The sequence below is a fragment of the Malania oleifera genome, chromosome 9 (assembly GCF_029873635.1).
Source record: "Malania oleifera isolate guangnan ecotype guangnan chromosome 9, ASM2987363v1, whole genome shotgun sequence".
Lineage (NCBI taxonomy): Eukaryota > Viridiplantae > Streptophyta > Magnoliopsida > Santalales > Ximeniaceae > Malania > Malania oleifera.
Window position 1 is genome coordinate 30,106,295 of NC_080425.1, and position 15,987 is coordinate 30,122,281.

General features: G+C 38.0%; 1 non-coding gene across 1 annotated transcript; it reads left to right on the top strand.

Annotated features, from left to right (window-relative positions):
* Positions 1-3,060: 3,060 nt before the first annotated feature.
* LOC131165121 (small nucleolar RNA R71) lies at positions 3,061-3,168 on the top strand. Its single transcript, XR_009139443.1, has one exon. It is a non-coding gene; the product is annotated as a small nucleolar RNA R71 (small nucleolar RNA).
* Positions 3,169-15,987: the final 12,819 nt, after the last annotated feature.

Here is a 15,987-nt window from a genome sequence, read left to right on the forward strand (position 1 = left end):
ACTTTATTAAAATATTGGACATAATTAGGCATTTAATTAAAAATATAAGCCCTAATGACCAAATTAAGATGCCTAATTATGCAGTTTTAGCACGTAATCACACCCTCAACTAACGTTTTGCTAGTCTCTAACAAATAACGTGAATGAATTTTAGGGTAGTGCCCACAACTATGAACTCCAGCGAATATGAAATTAATGCACATGTGACACAACCATTCCATTTCACATATAAGAATATAACTGAATTTCACACTAACTCATTCATATTCAATGCACACAACTCCGAAGCATGTCACTCATGCAAGTTTCATCGTTTATATGTCATTTAAGAACAATATACTCACATGAAGTTATTTAGCTGCACAATTCAGAGTTAATACGGTCATATAAGTTCTAGCATAAACAGGTAAAGTCTCGAGGTGTGTGTGATGTGTGTGACTCAGTACACCTAGGGTACCAACAGATACCTATAGAATGGTCACTTTGACTCGGCCTAACTGGTATACCCTCAAGAACACTCAAAAGGAATGGGTTCACTCGTCATATGTAAGGAGGAGTGTCGCGATCAAATATCTCACATACTGAAAGGAACAACGCTAAGTATATGGAGTGGACTAGTCTGAGAAGGATCTAACCTATCTATGAGGTGTCGGGTCCTTCACCCTAGCATCTTCTCACCTACTCACCATATCCAACTAAGACCACCCTAGATCAACTTATTCACAAACTTATCATGAATACATCTGAGGCATTAGCTGGTGGAAGAATCTTCATACGTGGAGAACATGTGTTGTGTTCTTGACTTTTTTTGTGGTATTTTTGTGGATCATGCATTAGCATTTCATTTCATGCACATTTTTATTTCTTATTCTTTCTTCTGCTCATTCTTCATGTTCTGTCTTTTCTTGATCAATTAGGACAATCTTTACACTTATTTTGTTATATTCATACCATCAACGGGAATTAAGCTCAAACAGTGGTCCATGAACTAAGTCTATCTCTAGGGGTGGCTCAGCCTTCACATCTTGAGTAGGCTACAAGACCTAGGTTTCTATCTCCCCACTAGATATCACCTCTGGGCTAGCAAATCAAAAACATAGACTAGTGTACAAGGAATCGTCTAGAAGGAAAGAGATTTGAGTTCCATGAACTCTAATTTAATGTTAACACTCAAAAGGACGATAAATAACTCAAGGATATCTCACAAGGTGTCATAGTTGCCACGGGTGTTCTCTCAGTACTCACAGGAAACCCTAAGTGCAATGAATCACGTGAATGTGTTTATTCAGCCTCGTGAGATTCCGTGTAGATACAAGAAATTATATAGCCAGATTAACATGAGTGTACTACCAATCAATTCTTCATAGAGTTACAAATTCATATAAAGAAAAACTACGCATAAATGACTCAAGTGTGTAATTCTTAGGTTATATGCAAGTATGTGAAGGGTATAAGTCAGTGTTAAGCATGACATAATTCAGTGTAATTCCTTGCTACTCTTTCTTCCTTTATTTTTATTTTTAATATAAAACCCAGTACATATACGTGCACAATGTCACATGCAAATGCTCACCCCCCCCCCCAACTAAGATGGAACATTGTCCTCAATGTGAAAGCATAGGGGAAACAGAAAAACTATGCACGGGAAAAGTAGGGCGTACCTGGGTGGAGAAGTAATGGAAAAGGAAAACTGAACTTAAGGAAAATGTACCTATCAATAAACAAAAAATAAGATAGAATTAAACAAAATGAAAAAAAAAAAGGAAAGAAAAACATCACAGTGTGTCTAGAGGAGGCTTGGGAAGAATTTCGTCTGGTGGGTGCAGGTTTATAAATTGAACTGGCGGGTCTCCAAATTTGAGTCGCCACAATGAGTTATTTTTGTTATCTGCACAGAAGTGATCTCTGAATAAAACAATACTCTCAACAATATTAGACAACACATTTTCAAATTGTCTTTCTTGTTTTAACAAGAAAGGGTCCTTATCCAGTATAGTTTCTAGGAAATATACTTCTTTAAAAACCGGTCTTTAAGGAAAAGTTTTCAGAACAGTTACCTTTGGTTCTTCAGAAACATCAACATTAAAGTTTGTAGCTGGTTCCTTGAAGGTTAAACTCTCACCATTCTACTCAACTTCTTCATCTGGTGCACCAGTCACCTTACCACTGCTGATATTTGCTTCGGCATTGCAATCATTGACATTCGCTTCAATAGAGGATGACTGTTCCACAAATGCAATCTGCACTTGAGTATCTAGCTGGGCTTGAAATTGGGATTCATCTACTTCCAAAGCATTCAATAATGTGTTCAGCCTAGTCAAATCGGTGCTTATCTCGTTGATGGCTTGAGAAGTTTGAGAGTTGATCATATTTTGGCTTGCCATGAACTGTTGCAAGCTAACAGTTAGTTGTTGTAAGGGATCTTCCATTTCCCTTCTCTACATTGTAGGAGGCTAATTTGCAAAGTAAGAGGGTCCCGAGCCTCAGCCTGCTACTGCATAAGGAATGTATTGACTTTGGTCCTTTGAAGATGGCCCCACTTGGCCATTTTTCCAGCTGAAATTTGGATGACTCCTCCAACCAGCATTGTAAGTATCAGAATAAGGTTCAAAAGAAATCTCAGAAACCATATACACCGGATTAGATTGATCAAGCAAAACTTCCTTAAATGCAGGAATAGTTGTACATGCATCAGTCACATGCCCTAGATCCTTACATATGTTGCATTTTTCAGAAGATGATGGTAAAACATGCATTTTATTTACTTTCTCAAGCTCAATGGAATCTAACCTTTTGGACATCAATGCAAGTCTAGCATTCAAATCATCAACTTCTTTCAATTGATACTTACCACCCCCACTAATGCATTTTTGCGTTTTAGATCTATCATACACATTAGAGACATCCCAAGATTGGGCATTTTCAACCAAATAATAAAAATAGTCAAATGCTTCTTCAGGCCCTTTATTGAAAAACTCACCTTTGCACATTGTTTCTACAAATTGTCTCATATTTAGTTGCAACCCCTCATAGAAAAAACTGATGAACCTCCAATTCGCATACCCATGGTGGGGACATGCATTTAAGAGGTCTTTGAAACGTTCCCAACACTAACAAAATGTTTCCTCATCCTTTTGGCAAAAATTCATGATTTGTCTTTTTAAAGCATTAGTTATTTACATTGGAAAAAATTTCTTTAAAAACACAGTTTGCATTTCTTGCCATGTCCCAATGGATCTTGGTTTTAAGGAATTCAACCAGGTTTTTGCCTTGTCTTTTAAAGAAAACGGAAACAATTTTCGTCTTATTACCTCTTCAGTGCATGTTCTATCCATGAATGTGGAACACATTTCTTCAAACTCTTTGATATTCAAATATGGGTTTTCAGATTCAATGCCATGAAAATGAGGTAACAATGGAATCATCCCAGGTTTAAAATTAAAAACATTTGCATTCAAAGGTAAAATAATGCAGGATGGGGTGCTGGTCTGAACAGGTTGCAAATATTCTGTGAGTGTCCTATTAGGGTTCTCCCTATCATGAGGTTCATTCTCAGCCATGATGTTATGCGTGTCAAATGGTAATTCAAGTGATTCAAGTGAAATGGATTCACTCGATGATAAGATGGATGAGTTCGTCCTAACCAGTCTAAATGTGTTATTGCTAGCCCAACCAAACATACAAACTCAGTATAAACGCAATAAAACAAAAATAAAAATCAAACGGGTAAAAGGAGAGGAAGTAGATATCACCCAGGCTACGAAGATGTTCACATCTCTATAAACACCGTCTCCGAAATCTGAGAAACACTTCAACGACACCAATTGGTCCCCGGAAATGGCGCCAAAAACTTGACTCGTTTGGAGTTGTGCTTCCAAGTGCAGAAGTGTCAAGTTGTATCAAGCATGAGTCAAGGATCATATTCCACAAGGATCACTAAGTATCAAAGTATTTGTGAAAGTTTAGTGAAATCCTATTGCTGTAAAATGTGGTTTGAAAATATTTTTGGTATTTTATGATTTTGAAAACAGTAAACAAAGTGAGACTAAAATTTTATCAATTTTCCAAAAATGTAAATCTAAAAGCGCAACCAAAACTAAACAGATTAAGTGAAACAATTTTACCAAACACTCGAGTTACGGGTTCAATATCTGTTTGCTTCCACCATTTACTAAGTCCCTAGGCCTTACTCCTCTTCTTGTTAATCCAATCAAGGCATTAATAAGATGAAATTTTATTACTAAAACTCGAGTAAATTTGCCACATCCAAACAGAAGAAAATAAAAACTTTCATTAAGCATCAACCGAATGTCATGTAAAAATTAGTTGATGAAAATCCTAGATTAAATCAAGGTTTTGATGTGCCTAACGTCAAAAACAAAACAAGAAATAAGAGTCAGCGATTTATCAACGATGCCTTCAATTTTTGATTTTAACCAAATAAAATTTTATCAATAATATCATAGGAGAACTAGCAAACCATGGAAAACAAACGACATTGACCCCCAACCCGAGTTACCAAACTTAGCCCCTCATGCTTGCAATCCCAATTTTTCGGGTCAAATTAATTCCACAATAAACCATTGCAACAATATAATAAAATAAAAGCAAATTAAAAGAACAATATTCTAGATGTATACTAAAACTAATGAACCAGTTAATCTAACCTAAAATCATTCCAAACATTAGGCTAAATGCATACTAAATAACAAATTAATTCAACCTTAAAAGCAGTCAAAATAAAAAAAATAAAAGAACAAGAATATAGTTAAATCATAGACTACTCAAATAATAAAGTGAAGAAAAAAAATACTTAATCTAATATTAAACTAAATAATGTATTGAAACATCCATAAAAAATATTAAACAAGAGAGAGAGAGAGAGAGAGAGAGAGAGAGAGAGAGAGAGGAGAGAGAAAGAGACTAACTGATCCTAAATAAAACAAAGAAAAGAAAAGTTGAAACAGAGAGAGAGAGAGAGAGAGAGAGATGATCTATGGCTTTGCATGTGGCCTTGGGTGGAAGCTGTTGTTGGCGTTTCTCTGCTGAAGATGGTGGCTGGACGGAGGTCATGTGGGGGATTGCTGGTGAGATTGTGGCAGAGGAAGAACGGGGCTGCTGTGGTGTGGTTGCTATAGAGGCTAGAGAGCCTAAAGGTGGTGCTCTCAGGTGGCTAGGTTGTGCCTCAGAGGGTCGCCAAGAGGCAACTGGCTGGTGCACGAGGTGACTGCAGGTGGGAGTTCATGGCTGTTGCAGCTGGAGATGTGGCCGAGAATTCGTGGAGTTGTAGAGACAGAGACTGGAATATGGGATAGGGGAGAGAAACTAAGGGAGCAAGGGAGACAGTTGGGAAGGAGAAAACGAGAATGAAATAGAGAGAGAGAAAGAGAGAGAGAAAGAGAGAGAGAGAGAGAGCAGAGGGTGAGCGGAGGCACACGAAGAAGGGAAAAGAAAAGGGAATAAATAAGGATGGCAGGGGGATTGCTGCCCTAGACCCGGCAAGACCCACGACTTGTTTGGAAGGAACCGACCCGGCCTGCATGTCTGGGTCACATCATCCTACTATATATATATATATATATTCTTTTTCTTTTTCTTTTTCTTTTTCTTTCCACAATTACGGCCAATTTCGACCTTCATGAAGCCTATTTCTCTCAAAACTTAAAACACATAAGTTGTATATAATCCTCTCTTCTTTCTCTAGAAATTTAAATCGTCTCGATCAAATCTCATACAGAAAGTTATGCGCAAATTATGAACTAGTGCCGGTTTTGGCTCTTAGGAATTTTCCAGCGATAAAAAATTGCCAAAAATTTATAAATTGTTCAATAAAACTCATAAATTATAAATAATGCACTTTACTAAGATATTGGATGTAATTAGACATTTAATTAAAAATATAAGCCCTAATGACCGAATTAAGATGCCTAATTACGCAGTTTTAGAGCGTAATCAGGTTGCAGCATGTGTCTCCTTCTTCTGCAGGCAACAACAGCAGGTAAAGGAGCTCTTTAGCTTTAGCACAGCAGCATGGCTATGGTAAAGAGGCTTCTAGAGGTGATCTCCAAAAGAACTAGTGGTTATAGAACACTAAAGGTGTGACAGCCCGAATAATAATGGGATTTAAATAATAAAGAGGAAGGGAAATGGAAACAATAACAGAAGGAGGAAGTCAACTTCGTTGACGAACGCGATGACATTGCACTTTGGAAGGAGTAACTGAGGGAAATTAAGAGGGCTCATCGACGAGGCAAGATTCGTCAAGGAAATACTGAGAGAGGTTTTGGGCAGTCTAAATTTCGTCAATAAGGAGTGGGTTTCGTCGACGAAATTATTAAAGGACTCATCGACGAGATGACGTGGCTTGTCGACGAATCCAGTCCTATAAATATCAAAAACTCAGATTTTAACTTCAAAATTAAGAAACCTCTCACTTTCTTTCTCTTTCTCCCTATGGTTTCTCTCTCTTCTCTCTTCGATTTTGGGCCAGATTTTCGCCGGTTTGACGATCTGAAGCCACCACGACGCTCCAAGGGAAGTTCTCTCCAAATCTTCCAGAGCGAATCGTTGGTGAAAACAAGTTGGAAATCATCCCTGAGTTGAGGTAAGGCTTTTCATGCCAAATTTGGTCTTACTATAGTTATAGGAAATGATATACATGTAGAAATACTGAAGTTTAGTATTGGGAGTTTTCTGTTTTAGGGTATTGATCAGGAAATTCTAAGGGTGTGAGTCCAGGAATACATAGGGGCTTTTTAGTTGCCAGGTAAGGGAATAAACTAAAGCAATTATTTTTCCAAGCAAATTACCATTATTTCTCGACAAATTAATTTTAAGAAAAACATGTACTATATATGAATATTATTGAGTAAATGTATATTTGGGAAAATACTGCGGTATACAGGAATTACGATTTTAGATGGAACGTATGATTTAATTCAACATTATGTGGCATGAGTATTATTTTTCATGCTAAGTATTATGTTACGGCAATTTTACGAACAAGCATGTTTTTAGGAATTGCGTAATAATGCAGCATATGATAATTTTGAAATACATGATAATTGATTTATTTTTAGAATGATATATATGAAATGTTCGGCACAAGGCTGTATTTATGAAATGTTCAACACGAGGCCGTGTTTATGAAATGTTTGGCACGAGGCCGTATTTATGAAATGTTTGGTGCGAGGCCATCTTTATGAAATGATTTCGGCACGAGGCCGTATTTATGAAATTATGAAAAATGCTATATTATCATGTATTATATGTTATCAGAACCCAGATGTTAGTTTAGTTCAGTTCAAGAGCTCAGTACCATTGCTATATAGATCAGATATCTATGTAGACGTCCGCCTGACAGTCCAAACCAGGGTGCAGCGGGCCCATCGTACTTACAAACATTTTTTACTCGGCAGTGGTCAGCCAGCCATTGTCGGGTCCCGCCTTCAGGCTGCATAACCCGTTATAGGGGCTAATACATGACAACAGCTAGCTATTCATCTTGGGTATGTTTTCAGTCTTATCAGATATAACAAACTACTTATGAACGATATGAGTTACTAGAAAAATATAAAAGTATGTGATGATTCAGTATGTTATGACGAGTGTTGACAGATATATGGAATGTATTGTATATGTATAACTGCATTATATATTCATGTTGCCACACAACTTAATTTAGTTTATTTTCCCTTACTGATAAGTGTCTCACCCCCAAATTTAATTAATTTTTCAGGAGTCCCTGAGACCGGTGGGTCGTGGCCGCTGTTGAGTTTATTGAGTTACCCTACTAGGAGGGTAAGATTTTGTACTAGGATCATGATTATTTTGTTATGAGATCCTAGATATATTTGGAATGTTATGGGAGATTGAAAATAAATGTATGATATTTTGGTGTAAGTAGCCTCTGGTATTATGATTTATGATTGGATGGTTGTAATTTTATACTTACTGTTGCTTAGGTTTTCGCTGTGAATGACAGGTGTCCCCGTTACCCACGGGTTTGGGTTGACTATTTTATTTATTGTGTTCATATATATGTTAAGATAAGTAGGTTGTTACAGTTTGGTATCAGAGCCTAGGATACTAGGTTCTATAGACTCTAGAGTGCAGCAGTAATAATACCAGAGTATACAATAAGGGGATTTGAGGTCTGGCTTTGTAGTCAAGATGCAGGACTTCCGTGGTGGTTTGTGTGATTTTCCTGGGGTGACGATTTCAGGAAAGTCATGGTAAACTATCGTCGAGTTGGGTATCTAGGTTGCAGGATTGAACCTTGAATTAAGATCAGGAGAGATGAATTAATTTGGGAATAAATACTATATTGGTTGGGGGATATATATAGTGAAGGAATTCAAAGTTAAGTTACTTGTTTTTCAAGATGGACCCTAGTGGTAGTAGTGCCCACGCTAGTGGGAGTGAGGGTGCTGAACCCTCAGGTGCTGCGGGTAGTGATTCGGATGTCGTCTTACGCAGCGTGGCACAACAGGTTATGGCAGAAATTTTCAGGAGTTCAAGGGAACAGGGTGGTCCATCAACAGGCCACGGTAGCTCGATAGAGAAGTTCATTAAAATGAATCCTCCGGCTTTCACTGGAGGGACGGATCCTGCAGTCGCTGAAAATTGGATGCAGGAGATAGAGAAAATGTTTGCAGTACTGCAATGTGTAGACACCCTATTTTTGCCCTAGCCAGATAAAACAAGGGGTTCCCTCTTATTATTTTCATTATTATTATTATTATTACCTTATTTTTATTATTACTATTTTATTATTATTTTCTTATAATTATTTGTATTATTTATTATTATTCATTACTAGTATTATAATTAGTGTTACTTTACTATTATTATTTTAGGTATATTTATTATTATTATTATTATTATTATTATTATTATTATTATTATTATTATTATTGTTTTCCTATATTATTATTTATACTTTATTATTACTATTATTTTGCTATTATCATTATTATTATTACTATTATTATTTTTATTACTTTTATTTTTATTTTTATTTTTATTACTATTATTATTACTATTATTATTATTATTATTGTTTACTATTATTATTATTATTATTATTATTATTATTATTATTATTATTATTATTATTATTATTACTATTACCAATATTATTAGTAATACTATTGTTATTATTATCTTACTATTATTATTGTTATTATCATAATTACTATCATCATTATAAAAAGAAAAAACAAAAAAGGAAAGTTCTTTTAGGGTTTTAGGTGAAAAGCCTATTTATAGGCTTGATTGGGTAAAGGCCAGAGGGGAGGCACACAGCAGAGCACAAAGGAGCCAAAGCAAAAAAATAATAATAAAACAAAAAGGGCTCCTTCTTCTGCTTCTTCTTCTTCTTCCCGGAGCCATCCACAGCCACCACCCTCATTGCAGCAGCCCTCCTGCTTCCATCCAAGACCCCTCGCTTCCATAACTTCCCTTTCATCCTCCTGGGAAAGCTTTCTCATCTCTCTCGTCAGCCTCCCTCCTCCACCGCACTGATCATCAACCCAACCAACAACCACAACCCCACAGCCCCTCCTCCATATCATTCTCCACATCTACGAATAGGCTCTGCTGCAACCCTCTGTGAAGACCCTTTGCAACTCTCCTGCCGCCGCCATCCAGCCATCCTCCAGGTCCTCTGCAACACCGGCAGCCTCCCCTGCTACACCATCTTCTTAGGCTCCTCAACAGCAACCCTCTGAACACAGAGCATCCCCCGACGAGCCTACCATTCACAACTCTCCAGCAGAAACTGACAACGACCCCTGCCAAGACCATCCTTGGCTCTCTCCAGCAGCTGGCCACAGCCACAGCCACCTCTGCCGCTCGGCCTCCACCGCACGACTCCGACGAGCACCCTTCTGCAACCGCCGGAGGTTCTCCACACCAGCACGAGTAGAGCCCTCCGAACACAGCCATCACCAACATCGAACTCCCATCACAGCAGTGATCCAGCAAACCAGAGCTCCAGCTTCTCCCCGGCGAACCTCTGCTCCGACAACCGGCGGCACCCCCCACTGTAAGTGCTTCCCTCTGCAAGCTCCCTGCACAGCACATAGCACACACATGCATTTTTATTTATTTAGCATTTTTATTTATTTATTTTACAGCTTTGTTTATTTTGGTAAATTTTGAGACACTGAAATGGTTGTTTATTTTTTGCAGGCATATACATATATAGATATACATTTTTTTTTTTATTTTGTTTAGAAGCTAATATTTAAGGGTAGGAGTCTATGATATTTAGTTTTGTATATTATTATTATTATTGCTATTATGCATATTTATCAATATTATGTTCATGTTGTCCTCCTTATAGAATTTCTATTTTTATTATATATATTTATCTTGTATTATTATTAAATTGTTTATATGTGGGTTTCTAATATTTAAAGTTTGAGTTTTTCTGGTATATGTGTGAGTGGTATTTGATATTGTATATTGTTGTCAAAGTTTGTTTTTTTTGTTTTCCTCATTGTCATGTATTTATTATTATTATTGTAATACTTATTGATTATATATTCATTTTTTTTTCTCTTTCACCATGTTTGTTATTTACATAGCATTTAGGGTTTTCGATTATCATCATTTATGATTGTAATTATGTTATGATATAATTTAAGTGTGTTTAATATTTTTATTAGTTTGCATGTTTAGGGCTTAATTGTTTCCATATGGCTTGTGTACTAATTTTAGAATTGATTTGTATTCATATTGTATAGCTTGCACATTAATTGTAGGATTGGATTGCTTCCTAATTTCATTAGTTGTTTTCCATATTTATTATTGTGTATTTATTTGTTAATTTTTAGGTCGATTTGTCTCCATAATTTCAGTTATTTCCATATTTATCATTTTGCACTTTGCATATTAGTTTTAAGGTTGATTTGTGTCCATAAATGCATTAATTGCTCCCATACTTATTATTGTATTTGGTATATTAATTTTAGGATTGATTTGTTTCCATATATAATATTGTACATTTACATAGTAATTTTAGGGCCTTATGTGTTTCCATGTTATATATTTAGAGTTATTTGTATTGGTATTACGATATCATTGTGATATGTTGTTATTATTTTAGTATCTGCTATTATTAAAATGATATATTATCATTACTATTATCATTATTACTTTTTTATTATTACTATTATTACATATTCTTAATATTTTTGCTTATTTGGAGTATTTATATTTTGTATTATGTTTTGCGTTATTTATTTTCATTTATTTATTTTCAATTTTATCCCTATGATTTTATTGTGGGGGTATGAGCCTTCGGGTATCACGTACCTTAAGGGAATATGAAAATATTTATGTATTACGTATATTTTTGTGTTATTTATTTATTTATTTATTTATTTGTTCATTTTGCATGTGTATTAGTAAATTTACTAGAGGAGTAATTTTAAAGACTTACTAGATTAACTTGGGGATAATTCCAAATTAATTAGGTACTGTTCGTAAGAACGGGTGCGTAGTGGGTGCTCGTACCTTCCCCTTGCGTAACCGAACTCCCAAGCCCAACTCTGGTAACATAGACCCATTCTACCCTTAACGGGGTAGTAATCATGTGTTCTAACCACACTAAAAGGTTAGTGGCGACTCCGATACTCATTGTTTTTGCCACAAATATAAAATACATTTTTATTTCGCCGCCCGGGGCACACGCGCTCCCTGGACGTCGCGACACATTGTTTGGAAAAACAGAGGGTATTATTTGCCATATATAAACTGACTGGAGAGGCCGAGAGATGGTGGTCGGCGGTGAGATTATTAGAGCAGCAGAGGACTGTACCTGTGAAGATTACGTGGGAGCAGTTTAAAGAAATATTCTTCGATAGGTATTTTCCAACCTCATCCAGGGAGGCTAAGATTGAGGAGTTCCTAAATCTGAAGTAGGGACTGCTGTCAGTACAGCAGTATGCAGTGAAGTTCATCGAGCTATCTTGCTTCGCCCCGTACATCATTCCAGATGAGGTAAAGAAGGTACAACAATTTGAAAGAGGTCTGAGGAGAGAAATATATAAGCAGGTATCGATATTGAAGTTGCAGGACTTCGCCGAGCTGGTTGACTGGGCCACTATAGCAAAAATTGGTGATCGATTGGAGGCTGAGAAGCAGAGACAGAAGAAGAGATCCGCACCTTCCAGTTCCCAGTAGGGAGTTGGCCGTGCTTTGTGGAAGAGAGGTGGCTATTATAGAGATCGGAGACAGGAGACTGGGAATCGCGATTTTCAGGGTGTGCAGCCATCTCCAGCTTGCCCATCTTGCAGGAAGAGACACTTGGGGGAGTGTCGTACCGGGCAAGGTGTCTACTGCAGGTGCGGGGAGCCAAGACATATGATGAGGGAGTTTCCAACATAGATTGGTGTTGCTCTTGCTCCTAGACTTGCTCAAGGAGGTTACTAGGTACCACGTGGAGGCTAGTAAAGGAATATGGCCCCAGCCAGGGTTTTCTCTTTGACACTGGGCGATGCTAAGGCGACCGGCGACGTGGCGACAGGTATGGTTAATATGTTTTCATTTAAAGTTATTGCACTTTTTTATTCTGGTGCCACACACTCGTTTGTGTCCCTAGGATGTGTTAAATTGTGTGGGGTTGAAATACAATCACTAGATGTTGGGTTATTAGTGGCTACACCGATCAGGTCAGTAGTGGGATGTAGTAGGGTACTCTGTGGTTGTCCATTTGATGTACACGGAAGAATTTTATCTGCTGATTTGGTGGTGCTGGATATGCACGGGTTGACATCATCTTTGGCATGGATTGGGTAGCAGCTAATTCTACTATTATAGACTGTCGTGCAAGAGAAGTGATATTCAGACCTCTAGGGAAACTAGAATTCAGATTTTCAAAGTCACGAGTGCAATCTTTACCTCAGATGGTCCCAGCTATTCAGGCGAGGAGACTACTCCAAAGTGGTTGTCAGGGATTTGTGACTTTTGTGAATGAAATGTCAAAAAATGAATTAAAGCTTATCAATACTCCTGTTGTGAAAGAATTTATAGACGTATTCCCAGATGAATTACCAGCTTTGCCGCCTGATCGAGAGGTAGATTTTCCTATTGATCTACTTCCAAGTATAGCGCCGATCTTTAAAGCACCGTACCGAATGGTGCCGGCAGAGTTAGCCGAACTAAAAGATCAGTTGCAAGATTTGCTTGATAAGGGCTTTATACGACCTAGTGCATCTCCATGGGGAGCCCCAGTACTATTCGTGAAGAAGAAGGGTGGGTCTATAAGGATGTGCATGGATTACAGGAAAATTAATAAAGTGACCATCAAGAACAAGTATCCTCTACCCCGTATCGATGACTTATTCGATCAGCTCCAAGGTACACGGGTATATTCTAAAATTGACCTCATATTAGGTTATCATCAGGTAAAGGTGAGAGCAGAAGATGTATCAAAGATGACCTTCAGGACCAGGTACGGGCATTACGATTTTCTTGTTATGCCATTTGGTTTGACAAATGCTCCTGCAGTATTTATGGACTTGATGAATAGAGTCTTCCACCAATACCTAGACCAATTTGTTGTTGTTTTTATTGATGATGTACTGGTCTATTCGAGGAGCTATGAGGAGCACGAGAAACATTTGAGGCAGGTTTTGCATATGCTCAAGGAGAAGAAGCTGTACGCAAAATTCAGTAAATGTGAATTCTGGCTCGAGAAAGTTGTGTTTTTGGGGTATGTTATCTTAGGAGATGGAATTTCTGTAGATCCTAGTAAGATTGAGGTGGTAGTGAATTGGGCTAGATCAAGGAACGTCCAGGAGATTAGGAGTTTCATAGGGTTAGTTAGATATTACCGTCGTTTCGTTGAGGGATTCTCAGCTTTATCAGGGCCTCTGTCATGACTGACTAGAAAGAATGCCAGATTTGAATGGGACGACAGCTGTGAGTGGAGTTTTCAGGAATTGAAGTAGAGGTTAGTCAAAGCACCAGTACTGATCATCCTGTCTGGAGGTGAAGGGTATACTATTTACAGTGATGCATCCTTGAAGGTACTTGGCTATGTATTGATGCAGCATGGTAGGGTGGTGGCATATGTGTCCAGACAGTTGAAAGAATACGAAAAAACTACCCTACCCATGATCTTGAAATGGCTGCAGTGGTACACGCATTGAAACTTTGGAGGCATTACCTGTACGGTGAGCAGTGCGAGATTTTCTCCGACTATAAGAGCTTAAAATATTTCTTCATCTAGAAGGAATTGAATATGAGGCAGAGAAGGTGGTTGCAGTTGATTAAGGATTTTGAGTGTACTATCAGTTACCACCCAGGGAAAGCAAATGTGGTAGCTGATGCACTGAGCAAGAAATTTGGGGAATCAATGTTGGTAGCTATGGAGATCCAGCATTTGATCATGATGGATCTAGAGAGACTTGGAATTGAATTGATTGAGAGTAATACTCTAGTATGTATCTCCAGTTTAGTAGTGCAGCCTACGCTGCAAAAAAGAATTAAAGCTGCTCAGAAAGAAGACCCAGAATTGGTAGAGGTGATGGACAGAGTGCAGATTGGTCAGGGAGAGGAATTCTGCATTCTAGATGACGGAGCTTTACGGTTCCGTACTAGATTATGTGTTCCTAATGATACTGACATTAGGAAGACTATTTTAGAGGAGGCTTACAGATCTTTGTATATAGTTCATCCTGGAAGTACGAAAATGTATAGGGATCTATGAGAATTTTTTTGGTGGAGTGGTATGAAGAGAGAGATTACCGAGTATGTAACCCAGTACTTCACGTGCCAGCAGGTAAAAGCTAAGCACCAGAGGCCGGCAGGCCAATTGTAGCCGTTATTTATCCCATAGTGGAAATGGGATCATATTTCCATGGACTTCGTTTCAGAGCTACCGTCGACATCCCATGGCTGGAACACGATTTGGGTGATAGTAGACTGTTTGACTAAGACCGCCCTTTTTCTCCCTATCAAGATCAGCTATCCCCTTAGTCGTTTAGCAGAGATTTACGTCAAGGAGATAGTTCGTTCTTATGGGGTGCCAGTATCTATAGTGTCATATTGAGACCCATGTTTCACTTCACAGTTCTAGAGGAGCTTGTAGGAGGCTCTGGGGTCTCAATTATCATTTAGCACGACATTCCATCCTCAGTCAGATGGACAGACTGAGAGGACGATACAGATACTAGAAGATATGCTCCGTGCATGTGTATTAGATTTTGGCGGTAGCTGGACTCAGTTCATGCCACTGGTGGAGTTCGCGTATAATAACAGTTATCAGACCAGTATTGGCATTGCGCCATTTAAGGCTTTATACGGTAGAAGATGTTGATCTCCTTTGTATTGGAATGAGATGGGTGAGCGGCGAGTTATGGGGCCAGAGCTGGTTTAGCAGGCGTACAATAAAGCTTGACTCATCAGGGAAAGAATCAGTGCAGCTCAAAGCCGACAGAAGAGTTATGCCGACAATTGCTGCAAAAGTTTGGAGTTCAATGTGGGTGATCACGTATTTTTGAAGATAGTTCTGTTAAAAGGAGTTATGAGGTTTGGTAGGAAGGGTAAACTTAGCCCTAGGTTTATCGGTCCGTTTGAGATTTTAGAGAAAGTGGGATCGGTGGCCTACAGGCTAGCTTTGCCACCTACACTATCTAGGATGCACGACGTATTCCACATATCCATGTTGAGGAAATACGTCCCAGATCCTTCTCATATTATCAGTTATGGTGAGTTGGAGCTCAGTAATTTGCTAGTTTATAAGGAGGTACCAGTGCAAATTCTGGACAGAAAGGAACAGGAATTACGTAATAAAAAGATTCCTCTGGTAAAGGTTCCATGGAGGAATCATGCAGTATAAGAGGCTTCTTGGGAGCTTGAGGAACAGATCAGACAGAAATACTTGCAATTATTCCAAGAAGTCCATATGTGATTAAGAAATGTGAGTAAATATGTAATGTTTCTTTTGCAGGTACATGTAATATTCTAGTAATA